Source organism: Aulostomus chinensis, chromosome 1, assembly GCF_037954235.1.
Source record: "Aulostomus chinensis isolate RoL2024-O1b breed Wild chromosome 1, RoL_Achi_v1.0, whole genome shotgun sequence".
Classification (NCBI taxonomy): Eukaryota; Metazoa; Chordata; class Actinopteri; order Syngnathiformes; family Aulostomidae; genus Aulostomus; species Aulostomus chinensis.
In genome coordinates, this window is record NC_141320.1 from 36527248 (window position 1) to 36542574 (window position 15327).

Consider the following 15327-nt stretch of genomic DNA (forward strand, 5'->3'; position numbering starts at 1 on the left):
GAACCAGCCAGCAAGGTAGATCCAGATCCACTTGTACAACCCCAGACTGATGACCAGATGTCAGACTCTTCTGAAGCTGAGACTGAAGTCAGTGAGGATGATTGGGTCAGACCTGATAACACGGTCACCTCTGAGCACAAGGAACCCTTTGGCTCAAGGAGGAATTTGCTTCAGAAACTGAGCCCAGGACAGGAAGTGAGTCATTGCAGCTCAAAAGAGAAAAAAGTTAAGACTGAAAGAGAATCAGAGATCATCAGGAACGTGACCTTTGGTCCTTCTGAATCTGAGACTGAAGTCAGTGAGGATGAGCGTCCATTTAGGTGCTCAACATGCAGTGAAGGTTTTAGTAACAGAGGGAGTTTGGATGCACACATGCAAACACACACTGGGGAGAAACCATTTCCCTGCTCAGTTTGTGGAAAATTGGGGGGGCTATCCATTATTTATTTCATATTTGATATGATATATTATTATAAATATGATATATATATATATGTATATATATATATATATATATATATATATATATATATATATATGATATTTGATATTCAAGATATAATGGCCACCTCTGAGCACAAGGAACCCTTTGGCTCAAGGAGGAATTTGCTTCAGAAACTGAGCCCAGGACAGGGAGTGAGTCATTGCAGCTCAAAAGACCAAAAAGTAAAAACTGAAAGAGGATCAGAGATCATCAGGAACGTGAACTTTGGTATTAATGGACAACGCGACTACAGATCAGAAGATTCTAGGTTCAACTCCTGGCCAGCTCGCTATAAACTTTATACTGAGAAGATGAAGTGAGAACCAGTGATCAAAGTCACTGAAGTCCTCCCAGGTTTCCTCCTTGTCTGCTGGAAACATGAACACATGAATGATCCTGCTACCTCTCATGTTAAGCTGCACTTGACAGTGACAGCAGGAGAACAAAAATCCCAGTGTGTCATCAACATTTCCTGTCAAATCAATGATAGAAGCTGTTGAATTTCTGTGTCAGAACAAGGAGGAAGGAGCCCCAATGAAAGAGTGATGGTTCTTGATTCTGATTTTGTTCTTCACTCCTACACCAGAGAGTGAAAGTGTGGGCTGGCTGGGAGCAACTGCCTGCTTCAGAGTGGGAGGAGCCTCAGGACTTTCCAGTGAGAGCTGCAAACTTCCACCAGCGCCCAGTGCCAGCAGGTCTTCATGATGGAGCTGAGAAGAACACAACAACACCAGAGCACTGGAGAGGAGCACAACACTTCTTTGCTTCCTGGCCACTCTCATGTCTGTCTGTCCATCTGGAGCTGGGGGGAGGAGCTTCACATGTTTTTCTTTTTTTAAAAAGGGAATGACATGACTTCCTCTGTATGTTAGAATATGAACGACTAAAAATGTTCATCCCCAGTTTAAAGTTAGAATCAAATTTAAAGTAGAAAATCTTCCCTCTTCAATCCTGTCACTCAGTGTTGTAAACTGTTTCAAACAAATTCTACTGTTCAACAGTTCAAGTGTTTCTAATGAAGCTGAATGTTCTCCTCTACTTTCCTCAATTGTGTTTCTTTCATGTCCTCCTGAGATCAAAGACAGAATTCTAGCTACTGTCAAAGCCCTGATGACATCATCAGGAATTCTGACCTGTCCAGGTCCAATCTGAATTTGCTCTGACTCATGTTTTAGTTTAGGTTGCATGAAACCGACCACCTCATTTCTCCTGATGGACTGGTGACCTGTCCAGGGTGAACCCTGCCTCTTGAACAATGTCACCTGGGATCGCCCCCCCCCCCCCCCATGACCCTTAAAGGACAAGAATAGAAAGTGGATGGAGGGATGGACTCAACACTGAAATCAGCTGATCTGATCCACATTCTAATGTTTCCTGTCCCTCTTTAGGAGTCAATGAGAATAGTAGTGTATATAATAATGTATATCCAACCTTGTAGTATCTTTCCAAAGCTTTGAGTATTTCTTCTTGTTTCTACTTGTAGTTTTAGTGTCTGGATCTTTTCTTTTGATGTCCTTCTGTCTGCTCTTTGCTTTTGGAGCTTCCTTCAACAACTACCAGGCCTCCTGGGTACTGTAGGAAACATGGTCAAGTTCTTCTGACTTCTCCAGGAACGTCCTGCTCACATTGGTCTGTCTTCATTTTGACTCCTCCCACTGCCACAATGACCAGCCTTTATACTCTTGGTGACTGGGGCCCTGGTTGCTGCAGGCCTCAACACCAGCCTGTGGTTGTGAGCAGGGCAGAACAGAACTGACAGTATCTCTCATGCAGGACCTGGGTCAGCACCTGGTGCCAGCTGGGGCAACGTCCTGGAGTTCATTCATCCTGGAGAACCAGGTGCTGGTTCCTTCTTTTACCAGGCAGGAACGGGCAGCAGATCCAAGATCAGTAGGTGAAGATGTCTGCTTTGACTGGTAGGAGGAAAGAGAGCAGGAGAGCTGGTCAGAGTCAAAGACAGATCATGAAGAAGGAGTGCTGTATTCTGCTAGCACATGCTAGTGACAGTCAGAGATCAGGAGTCTCAGCAGGGAAAGATTCATCTCTTCTTTCAGAGGACAATTGGACGTTCACTGGAAGACTGTGAATGTTTGAGGGTCAGAGGTGAAAAGAGGACAAGTGCACCTGTTGTGTGTGATGGGGCACCAGCATGGAGGAAGTTGTCAAACATTTTGAGCGAAAAAGCGTGAATCTTCAAGTAAAGAATTAAAATGATTTAGTTAACAATGAGGTCTCTGTCATAAAACAAAAGGAACAACTGACTCCCTCACCATTTCCACCCTCTTCAACAGATTCACATTTCAAAACAACCAGGTTTATTTTGTTCCCTTCTTTTAGCAGAGGATGGTTTTGATCCATCCACCTCTGGGTTCTGGGCCCAGCACGCTTCCTCTGTAAATCCATATTTTGGGTTCTGGCTTGTTCTGCTTTTCATTTTGTGTTTGTATTAAAGTTCTGTTGCTGAAAAAAAGACTTTTTTGCCTTTTTAAAAAAACACACACACACACACACACACACACACACACACACACACACACACACACACACTACAGCCAAGCATATAGAATGATACAGTCTGAGGTGGTTTTGACTGGTAGGCACCAGTGTGCACTGTTTGGCACTGAAGTCATGTGACTGAAGTCATCCAGTCACGTGACTGAAGTCATCCAGTCACGTGACTGAAGTCATCCAGTCACGTGACTGAAGTCATCCAGTCACGTGACTGAAGTCATCCATTCATGTCAGTGATGTCACTCTGCAGGACTGTCATTGCTGTCTCATTCTAGAAAAGAATCCAGACTCCACCTGTGGCTCCATGATAACTGATGGACCTCTGGTTGGAGGCTGGACGATGATGTTTGGTCTGGGGGGGTTAAGATGGTGGGGCTGTTTCAGTTCTAGTGCTGAAGGCTTTCACCATGACAGTCAGACTCTCCTCTGTCCTTCATGGTCCCTCAAATGTGCAGTGTGGACCTCACACACTGAATTTAGCCTGAAAACTCTTCATGAACAGCAGGAGACTCAGAGTCTCTGTGGCGCTCGGCTGTTAACAGAGAGGCTGGTGGTTGGAGCCCCCCAGGGACCAGGACCAGGCTCTACTGGTGCTGAGGACTCTGTTGATCAGCTGCTGAGTTGCTACTTGATGTCAACATTGGTCTGTTTCATCCTGAGTAGTTTGATCCTAGCAGAGTCGCTGCATCGATGATACCTTAGTATCATATATTATATTATATATATATTATATTACATTATACACCTTAGTTAGTCTGGGGTTGCAGGAATCATACAGCATCCAAATAATAGCAGGCTGAAACATTTATTTAAAAGAGTTTAACATGGTTACACACACACACACACACACACACACACACACACACACACACACACACACACACACACACACGTTTCCAGTCATGTCATTGTGGGTTCATTTCATCAAAGCTCTCAAACAGGGGAGGGTAACTTCACACACTCGTACGTTTCAGGTCTGACCTGAGTGGGGTCCTTCCACGTGGTTCTGACTCAAGGTGTTTTTCTGACACTGTGGCAACACCTGGCATCAGCTCAACTTTGACTTTTACACTTCTAACTGTACGCTGTGTGAGCTGTTCCATGTTTTAAAGCCATATTTCCAGTGTGGCCCACTGCAAATCTTTGGAATGGCTCATGCCAGCTGCTGACGCCTCAGAACGACTGTGCTGTGATCTCAGTTTGAAGTTCTGTGCCATTGGAGAACCTGTCTTACCACGAGGTCACCTTGTTAGCCTGTGAATGTCTCCACCTACAGCGATGACTTCTGTCAGCTCCAAGTGTCTTCTTGTCTGGCATCTGAATTTCAGGTGAGAGACCCTCTGACTCCTGCAGCAGCAGTAGAGACAGAGGAGCCCTGAAGCTCAGAGGTTCCATGAGGGATCAAAGCCAGACGAGACGGCCGCAAAGGTAACAGGACATTGTGGACTCAGTCGTCACCACTAATCTGTGTTGACAGTATTTAATGACTTTCTGCTGCCAAAAACAGATCATGATTCTATACATTTGAGAGGCCTCACAGTTCAAGTTTCAGGTCTGTATCCACTGGAGAGGCCAATGAGAGCAAAAGAGCAACAGGGTCAAAGGTCAACAGGCCTCATTTCTGATCAGTTATTATTGTTGAAACAAAGCTGAATATCAATTATTGATTTTTATTGTCATCATTTTGAACACCTGATAAGAGAAACACAATAAAAACATTTGAAAAGGAAGGATCAGAGTGTTGTTGTACTGCAATACTACAGTACAGCATCAGAGACACTCAGTTATTGATTGCCTGAATGATTGATTTCCCCAGAAGAGGAACAGCTTTGTTGGAGCAGTAAAAATACACACATCAGAACGACAAAGTTACATTTGAAAAGAAACTACATGACATTACCAGCACAACATCTGAAGAACAGTTAGGATCAATTTAACTGGCCAGATAGTTAGGATTTCTTTAATGATATCCTTGATGAACCCAGACATCAGAGTGGTTTGTTCCCCTCAATCATAAATCTGTAAATATAGCGTGAAGTGATGGAACTAAAAGGCCACCTCTGAGTGCAGGAGTGAGCCTCTGAGACGGATGTGACGTCAGCAGACCGCCATTAGTTTGAGTCATTGTTTATATTCTTAATGCTGATTGGTCGATCTATAATGGTGACAAATGGACTTTGTAGGTAGAATAAACATCCAGAAATTAAATGAATTAGTAGATTGTCTTATTAATCAAAAGATAAAGTATTAAAAATATTTGTTTTTTTTCCTCGGAGTGAGCGACAACTACCGGATTTTCTCACAGAAGAACGGGGCCGACTTCCACGGAAGCAGATGTTTGTAATTCCTGGGGCACTAAAATCCATTTCATATTATTTTTATTGAACAGCGAACATTATGGAAACAAAATTTATATTTCTCGCCAGAAATGTCCTTAAAATGCTTTTTAAAAATCAAACCTATCTTGAAATGACACTCGTCCGTAATGGCGTCCTTAGCAACCAACATAGCAACAGTAGAAACGTGACACTGTAACGACTCTCTTCTGAGAGGTGAAAGATTCACCGTAATAACGAACAAACCAAAGATAAAACACAAGAACTGAGCAAAGATTATGAAAACAAAATGCATATTTCTCTCTAGAAATGTCATCAGAATGCTTTATTAAATCAAAACTATCTTGGAAGAAGGCACTTTCCTCCGAAAATGACAGGAGCGGCCGCCATGTTTTTGTTTTGAGAGGCCCGCATGAAAGAGTCACATGACCTACCAGCGCTCCAATAGAAAAGAAGAGGGGAAAAAAACGTACACATTTCACAATTTTTTGGCCTTTATCGTAGAACTGATATGTTTTGACCTGTGGACAAACGGAGCCTTTTCACGTTTTGACATGAGACTGGGTTGTCAAAAGCAAAGACCAGACAGCAGGACATCAAAATAAAAGATCCAGACACTAAAACTACAAGTAGAAACAAGAAGAAATACTAAAAGCTTTGGAAAGATACTACAAGGTTGGATATACATTATTATATACACTACTATTCTCACTGACTCCTAAAGAGGGACAGGACACATTAGAATGTGGATCAGATCAGCTGATTTCAGTGTTGAGTCCATCCCTCCATCCACTTTCTGTTCTTATCCTTTAAGGGTCATGGAGGGGGGGGGGCGATCCCAGGTGACATTGGGCAAGAGGCAGGGTTCACCCTGGACAGGTCACCAGTCCATCAGGAGAAATGAGGTGGTCGGTGTCATGCAACCTAAACTAAAACATTAGTCAGATCAAATTCAGATTAAAGCAAGAGTCTCCAGATCAAAGTCAGAATTCCTGATGATGTCATCAGGGCTTTGACAGTAGCTAGAATTCTGTCTTTGATCTCAGGAGGACATGAAAGAAACACAATTGAGGAAAGTAGAAGAGAGCTTGGCAGCATGATGGTGCAGTGGTGAGCACTGTGGCCTCACAGCAAGAAGGTTCTGGGTTTGAGTCCAGGCTCGGGTGGGGAATCTTTCTGTGTAGAGCCTGCATGTTCTCCCCATGAATGCGTGGGTTCTCTCTGGTACTCCGGCTCCTTCCCATTGTCCAAAGACATGTAATTGGGGACGAGGCTGATTGGACACTCTAAATTGACCGTAGGTATGAATGTGAGTGTGAATGGTTGTTCGTCTCTGTATGCTGACCCTGTGATGGACTGGTGACCTGTCCAGGGTGAACCCCGCCTCTGGCCCGTAGATGCTGGGATAGGCTACACCCCCCATGACCATCAATGTGGGTGTTTTGTTAATTGCATGCCACATGAAATTATTATTGGTCACTTTTCTAGCAACAGTCTCACAGTGGCAAGACAAGAACACTTCTACTTTTAATGTTGACAGTTTGTTCAACACTAAGCTTCATCCAGTACCATGTTGTCAAACACTGGAACCTCCACAGCACCTGAACAGGGACTTGAACCCTGGACCCTCACATTAAAAGTCTGATGCTCTACCGTCTGAGCTCCTCAGGCTCTTTCTACAGCATTGAGACAGGAACAGAAACACCTGTGAAGGTCAAACTGATGCTTTCTTGACTTGTTCAGTCCTCCATGTTAAAGTCCTCCATGCTTTTGATTGGCTCTGATTCTCTGTGGCAAAATCCAACAAGAGGCTCCAAAAATGTCCTGAATGTCACAAGAATGCACAGGACAAGATGTTAGTTTCCTTCATGTCTGCAGTTCCTCCACTGGAAAGTAAAGTCAATGCTGCTCCTCTGCTGAAACCTGGGATCGGACCAGGGACCTTTAGATCTTCAGTCTAAGGCTCTCCCAACTGAGCTGGTTCAGTTCTGAGTGAGGGCTCTGCTTCTCTCATTTATAATCTCTTCCACTCTCACTGGACCTTAGAGAGGATTGGAGCTTCTGAAGTCCTGACACATTGAACAGTTCTCCAGGACCATTTTTGATGGATGTCTGGATCACACCAGCCTTTTTTGTTTGTCTTCTTGCACCACCGTGCCGCCCCTACTAGTCGTCTACATATCAGTGTTCTCAGTATTGCACGAACATTCACATCAGTATTGTGCTAATATTTTATTTCCTGGCTCTTCAATCCTCCTATTATGAAGTTGATTGCTTCAGCGACCAGGAGACGTTATCATTGGCAGCTAGTTTACTATTATTGCTGCTGCTGTTGTTGGTTGTGTGTCTGTCTTCCATCCCCCTGTCCCTCTGTCTTTCTCTCTGCTTGTCTTTCACCCTCATCTTGTTCCCATCTTTTTGTCATTCTCTCCCTCCTTTCTCTCTGTCTTTTGTCTTTCCTTCTCTATATTTGTCTTCTGCTGTCTGTCCTGTCCTGCTCTCTTTCAACAACCAACCAGTCAAAGCAGACGTCCGGTTAAAAAAATATGATAAAAGAACTCTTGGTTTGATTTGGCTTGAGACATGAAGAAGATAGGATTGTTTTCCTTTCATTTTAGAAGCTTTTCCAGATTCATGAAAAGATCATCAATCAGTGCAGTATTTCAGACAGACTTCTGGTCCGTGAGGACGAGGAATCCAGCACATATCCACAGAACTCCAACTGCCATCTTTGATGGTTCCTTGACAGTCTGTAGGGTGGAGAGATCCTCCTGAGTCTGGCTTGGAATGTTTGTCTGTGGATGTGTTGGCCCTGTGATGGACTGGTGACCTGTCCAGGGTGAACACGGCCTGTCGCCCAAAAGCTGCTGGGATAGGCTCCACCCCCTCATGACCCTGAACAGGATAAGCAGAAGACAATGGACAGAAGTCCTGACACATTGAACAGTTCTCCAGGACCATTTTTGATGAAGGTCTGGATCACACCAGCTTTTTTTGTTTGTCTTCTTCCAGTGTCCTCAACATTGTGTGAGCCAATAATTCCACATCTGTACCAGACACACCTCTGGTTGGTGGGTTGATGGATCTTTCTGTTCTAACAGTGTCTTTTATCTTGCTTTTATCTTTTCTATCTTTTCTTTGTATCTGCATTCTGTGGTGCACGGTGGCTCTGGAAGAGCGCTCTAACTATTGTCACTGTACCCCCCCCCCCCCGTACAACAAAAATAAAAGATTCTGATTCCGATTCTGACACACACACACACACACACACACACACACACACACACACACACGTGTATCAACATGATGTTCCGAATGTTTCACTGTCTGTGGTTGTCCAGCTCTCCTTGCCTCTTCACTGTCATTGTCAGAACTCGGAGCAGTCTTCCTCTCTAGGTGATGTCTCTGAGTGATGATGATTGCTGTCTGTTCAACCAGCTTCATTTGTTGATATCTGAGAAGGACTGAAGACAGCAAAGTGTGCTGATTGGCCAACAACCCCTCACAGGTCAAAGGTCACTGCTCTGAGGCGGACCAGTTTACTGTAACAGTGGTGGCACCACCCACTGCTGGCGCTCTCTTCAGTGCTTCTTGTTTCTGCCCTTTATGTGTGAGCTCCTAGAGCAGCTGGTCCGGCTCCTCCCCCTTTTCTTTTCTATTCCTCTAATTTATTTTTTGATTTTCTATTTTTGTAATTCATCATCGATCTCGGCTCACGGTCGCTACACTCTTGACCTCCTGTGAGCCTTGAAGAGAGAGAAGCCACCTTTGTGTCGGAGCAGAGCAGCTTAGTCCAGGCAGCCAGCAGCCTGAGACCAGAGGGTAGCCAATCAACGCGCTTCCCTTCTTCATCGAGCGAATCTCAGCGGGAGCCACGGTCGACGAGGTGGAGGCTTTGGAGGCCGTCCTCCCACCAGTTCGTTGGAGAGGCGTCGTACATCGATGGGAGAATCCAGCTGAGAACGTCAGCCGGTTACGTTGGTTTTCACCGATTCAGGCCTGGACTCCTGTCTCGCTGCCAAACTCCGCCTGACTCCGTAGAGCTGGTCAGCCTCCACTCAGTCCTCTTCATTTGTTTGGAGGTCACTATCGTTCATCCTACACACCTTTCCACCTGCCTCTTAGCCGTCTACTTGAAGCTCAGATAAATCCAGGTTAATTCATACCTGCTACTCAATATGGGCCTTAATTACTCTGCTGGAATTATCACTCTGTCTTAAGGGTTTTCTTAATTGTATTAAATCCTCTTTAATTTCCAAGAAGTCTTCCAACTCATTCATTCATGCAAGCCACTGATCCACAAGACCTCATTGATGAGCTTCAACCTGAGACTGATTGTTTCTCATTGGACGAGACACCCATTCAATGAGACTCATTGGCAGTCCATTGAAATCTACTGGTATTCCTGGTGAGTTGATTTAACAACATGAGCTGACAGAATCTACGTTCAGGTAGGAACCACCACATCCAGGGGTCTGGACCTTTGAGCAGGCAGAGCCATCAAAGTAGCAGACTAAGCTAGCAGACATTAGCATTGAGAAGAAACTGATACCTGAGCCTACTTTTGGGTCTGGTCAGGTGATGACACAATAAAATGACATCATTGTCAGACTGACGCCTGCTCAACACTGACCAAACGCCGCCCTATTGCATCGTGGGAAATTTCTGCTTGGCTTGCGTCCATCAAAACACACAAAGAAATTTCTCCAGAATCAGGATTGACAGTGGATACAATTGATTCCACACTGGTTTTTCATTCTGAGTCGGGTGCAGGTGTGGAATTTCAGACACAGTCTGTGTTTGTGTTGTTTATTCAGTGATTTTTCTTACAATTCCCAATCAAAGCCCCACATTGCTAATGAACTCAAAATGATGCTAACAGTAATGTAGTGATAGTTGCCAATAAACTAAGTGATGCTGACAGTCATGTGGTAAGAGTTGCTTCGAACCTCAAAGTAATGCGACAGTGATTTCAGAAGAATTACTAATGATCTCAAAATGATGCGACAGTGATGTAGTAAGAGATGCTAAAAAACTCAAAACGATGCAAACAGTAATGTAGTGATAGTTGCTAATAAACTCAGTGATGCTTACAGTAATGTAGTAAGTGTTTCGAACTCCCTCAAAATGATGCTGACAGTCATGTTGTAAGAGTTGCTAAAAACCACAAAATAATGCGACTGTGATGTCGGAAGAATTGCTCATGATCTCAAAATGATGCGACGGTAATCTAGTAAGAGCTGCTAATAAATTCAAAATGATGCTAACAGTAATGTAGTGAAAGTTTCGAATAACCTCAAAGTGATGCTGACAGTCATGTGGTTAGAGTTTCGAGTAACCTAAAAATGATGCGGACAGTAATGTATTAAGAGTTGCTAATAACCTCAAAATAATGCGACAGTGATTTCAGAAGAATTTCTAATGAACTCAAAATGATGCTAACAGTAATGTCGTGATAGTTGCTAATAAACTCAGTGATGCTTACAATAATGTAGTAAGAGTTTCAAACTCCCTCAAAATGATGCTGACAGTCATGTAGTAAGAGTTGCTACTAAACTCAAAATAATGCGACAGTGATGTCGGAAAAGTTGCTAATGAACTCAAAATGATGCTACAGTGATGTAGTAAGAGATGCTAAAAAACTAAAAATGATGCTGACGGTAATGTAGTAAGAGTTGAAACTAACGTTAAAATGATGCTACACTGATGTCATAAGAATTGCTCATGAACTCAAAATGATGCTAACAGTAATGTAGTAAGAGTTTCGAACTACCTCAAAGTGATGCTGACAGTCATGTAGTAAGAGTTGCTACGAACCTCAAAATAATGCGACAGTGATGTCGGAAGAACTGCTAAGGAACTCAAAATGATGCTAACTGTAATGTAGTGAAAGTTTCGAATAACCTCAAAGTGATGCTGACAGTCATGCAGTAAGAGTTGCTACGAACCTCAAAATAATGCGACAGTGATGTCAGAAGAATTGCTAATGATCTCAAAATGATGCGACAGTGATTAAGTAAGAATTGCTCATGATCTCAAAATGATGCTACAGTGATGCCGGAAGAATTGTTAATGAATTCAAGAATGATGCTGACAGTAATGTAGTGATAGTTGCTAATAAACTCAAAGTTATGCTGACAGTAATTTATTAAGAGTTGCTAAAAACCTTAAAATAATGACACAGTAATGTAGTAAGAGTTGCTATGAAACTAAAAATAATGCGACAGTGATGTAAGAAGAATTGCTAATGATCTCAAAATGATGCGACAGTGATGTCGTCAGAACTGAGAGTCCGGGTTTTCCAAGTTGATCTCCTCCCACGCATGAATTCTCTCTGGTATCCTTCCACTTACTGCGAAGACGAGCCGTGGATGTATTGTCCTGAGCCCAGGGCTTGTCAGATACCATGACCCTCAACTAAATGTGGCAGAAACCCTGCCCTCTTCATTTAGGGCTGGAAGGTGTGAGAGGTACTGTGAGCTCATCGAGGCTACGTCCTCCGCGGTCTCCTCAGGCTGGCCAGCACAAGAGGAGACCGCCAACTGGCCGGGACAGGCGGTCACCGTTGTTGTTGTTGCCGCCGTGGTCGGCCTTTCTTTCTTTCTTTCCTTTTTTCACACGATCACAGGGGAGAGCACGGACGCAGTCCCCCACTGTCAGAAATTATGCAGTTGAGATTCGCACATTTGGGGAATACACCAGGGTCAGCACAGCCCCAGTGCAATGGCTGTGCCTCACCCGGGGAGAACCACCTTGCTGATCATGGTATCTCCCCTGCCAGGTAAGTATGACTTGCTGAGCTTAGGAACAGACATGAGCTTCAGGGACACAGCCTTCTGACTGACAGGCAGGGAGGCCGACACAGCGCCTGATCTTTCGTTACTTGTGCAAATCTGCCGCGTGCGCAGCCCCCTTTGTTTCTCACAACGATGCCGGATGTCGGATATCCCAAGCCTGGGAAGCTCGACCGATGCCGTTTTCAAGGCTCACCTTCTCGCTGGGGGCACCAGCGTGGCCTCTAACCGCACGCATCGTGCCCCGCAGTAAAAAAAACAATCTCCGTCCGCTTTCACCCTTGGATGGAGCGTCGCGACCATGAGAGCTGTCAACGCAAGCGGCCCAATTCCGAAAGACTGAAGGCAGCAAGCTGGGGTTTCACATTTCAACATCAAGTTCACAACCCATCTCTGGGCAAAACAGGCACATTGAAGGTTCAGGTCTTTCAGAGTCCATTCCAAAGCCTTTTGGGAAAGGCTCCGAGAGCAGTGCCGTCAGCGGACCTCCATCCTTATCTGGAGTGCAAACGGAGCCACAACTTGACGCCCAGCGGCAGCGCGGGCGGAAATCCAGCCCCGGCCTCATGTGCAGCACTCAACAGTTGGCCTGAAGAGCACGGGATTTGCTCCTGACAAAAGGGGAGGGGCCCGCACTGTTCCTGGAAGGCCATTGCGGCCGCAGGCTGAGGAAAAGCTGCAGTGCAGGAGGACAACCCTGGTCCGGCTTTGGGTGGAGCAGGTGAGCGAGTGCCTGGCGGAGGCTTGTTTTATTTCCAACAAGAAATGCGGGGCATTGCACCACTCCTGGAAACACTGCAATACCAGGTTGATGCGTGGAAAGGACGGAGCAAGCTCCCGTTCCATCTCCCTGTTCCAAAAAGCAATTTAATATATGGATAAGGAACGTACCAGATATTAATCTGATAAGAACAGATACTACACTTGATCTTAACCAAAAGGCCGAGAAGCGATGCCTGTCAGCCACCCGACGTGAGAGCCAGCACCCCCGGTACAGCCAATCCCGGCCACGGCTGTGGGCAGGAACTGCAACATTTTGGGTGGCGACACAAAATGCAGTGCCATAAACACTACATCTGGCACACTGGTTGTCCCCACTGCTATCCAAAGCAAAGGCAATCGGTGCCTTCACCCTGCTATGCTAGTGGGGCGACTCAAAGTAAAACAAAGCAGTGTTCAAAGCCACAAGCCAGCGACTCATCCTGGAGTCGGGGTTTTCCAAGTCCCCCACTGTCAGAAATTATGCAGTTGAGATTCCCACATTTGGGGAATTCACCAGGGTATCCAAAGCCCGGGAAGCTCAGCCGATGCCGTTTTCAAGGCTCAACTTCACGCTCGGTGAACCAGCGTGGCCTCGAACCGCATTAGAATTGCTAATAAACTCAAAATGATGCTAAAAGTAATGTTGTGAAAGTTTCTAATAACCTCAAAGTAATGCTGACAGTCATGTAGTAAGAGTTTCTATGAACTTCAAAATAATGCGACAATGATGTCGTAAGAATTGCTAATAAACTCAAAATGATGCTAACAGTAATGTAGTGATAGTTGCTAATAAACTCAGTGATGCTTACAGTAATGTAGTAAGTGTTTCGAACAACCTCAAAGTGATGCTGAAAGTCATGTAGTAAGAGTTGCTACTAACCTCAAAATAATGCAACAGTAATGTAGTAAGAATTGCTAATGAACTCAAAATGATGCTGACAGTAATCTAGTGAGAGCTGCTAATAAACTCAAAATGATTCTGACAGTAATGTAGTAAGAGCTGCTAATAACGTCAAAATAATGCTACAGTGATGTCGTAAGAATTGCTAATAAAATCAAAATGATGCTCACAGTGATGTAGTGATAGTTGTTAATAAACTCAGTGAAGCTTAAAGTAATGTAGTAAGTGTTTTTAACAACCTCAAAGTGATTCTGACAGTCATGTAGTAAGAGTTAAAAACGAACCTTAAAATAATGCTAACAGTAATTTAGTAAGAGCTGCTAATAACCTCAAAATAATGCGACAGTAATGTAGGAAGAATTGTTAATGAAATCAAAAATGATGCTTACATTAATGTAGTGATAGTTGCTTATAAACTAAAAGTGATGCTTAAAGTAATGTAGTAAGTGTTTCGAACAACCTCAAAGTGATGCTGACAGTCAGTTAGAAAGAGTTGCTTAAAATAATGCAACAGTAATGTAGTAAGAGTTGCTAACAACCTCAAAATAATGCGACAGTGATGTCAGAAGAATTGGTAATAACCTCAAAATGATGCTGAAAGTGATGTCGTCAGAATTGCTCATGAACTCAAGATGATGCTAACAGTAATGTAGTGATAGTTGCTAATAAACTCACTGGTGCTTAAAGTAATGTAGTCAGTGTTTTAAACAACCTCAAAGTGATGCTGACAGTCATGTAGTAAGAGTTGCTACGAAACTCAAAATAATGCGACAGTGATGTCGTAAGAATTGCTATTGAACTCAAAACGATGCTAACAGTAACGTGGTGATAGATGCTAATAAACTCAGTGATGCTGACAGTAATGTAGTAATAGTTGCTAAAAACCTCAAAATGATGCGACAGTGATGTCGTAAGAATTGCTAATGAACTCAAAATGATGCGACAGTGATGTCGTAAGAATTCCTAATGAACTCAAAATGATGCGACAGTGATGTCAGAAGAATTGCAAATGAACTCAAAATGATGCTGACGGTCATGAAGTGAGAGTTGCTACTATCCTCAAAATGATGCTACAGTGATGTAGGAAGAGTTGCTACGAACCTCAAAATAATGCGACAGTTATGTTCTAAGAATTTCAAATGAACTCAAAATGATGCTGATGGTAATCTAGTAAGAGTTGCTAAAAAACTCAAAATAATGCGAAAGTGATGTCGTAAGAATTGCTAATAAACTCAAAATAATACTGACATTATTGTAGTAATAGTTGCTACGAACCTCAAAATGATGCTACAGTGAGGTCGTAAAGATTGCTAATGAACTCAAAATGATGCTACAGTGATGTAGGAAGAATTGTTAATGAATTAAAGAATGATGCTGATGGTAATGTTGTGAGAGTTGCGAAAAACCTCAATATGATGATTACAATAATGTCGTAAGAATTCCTAATGAACTCAAAATGATGCTACAGTGATATTCTAAGGATTGCTAATAAACTCAAGATGATGCTAACAGTAATGTAGTGATAGTTGCTAACAAACT

General features: G+C 43.6%; 2 non-coding genes across 2 annotated transcripts; both read right to left on the reverse strand.

Annotated features, from left to right (window-relative positions):
• Nucleotides 1–11956: 11956 nt before the first annotated feature.
• Nucleotides 11957–12120, reverse strand: LOC147271487 (U1 spliceosomal RNA). The gene has a single exon (XR_015117023.1). It is a non-coding gene; the product is annotated as a U1 spliceosomal RNA (small nuclear RNA).
• Nucleotides 12121–12895: 775 nt separating this feature from the next.
• On the reverse strand, nucleotides 12896–13079 carry LOC147271488 (U2 spliceosomal RNA). Its single transcript, XR_015116518.1, has one exon. It is a non-coding gene; the product is annotated as a U2 spliceosomal RNA (small nuclear RNA).
• Nucleotides 13080–15327: the final 2248 nt, after the last annotated feature.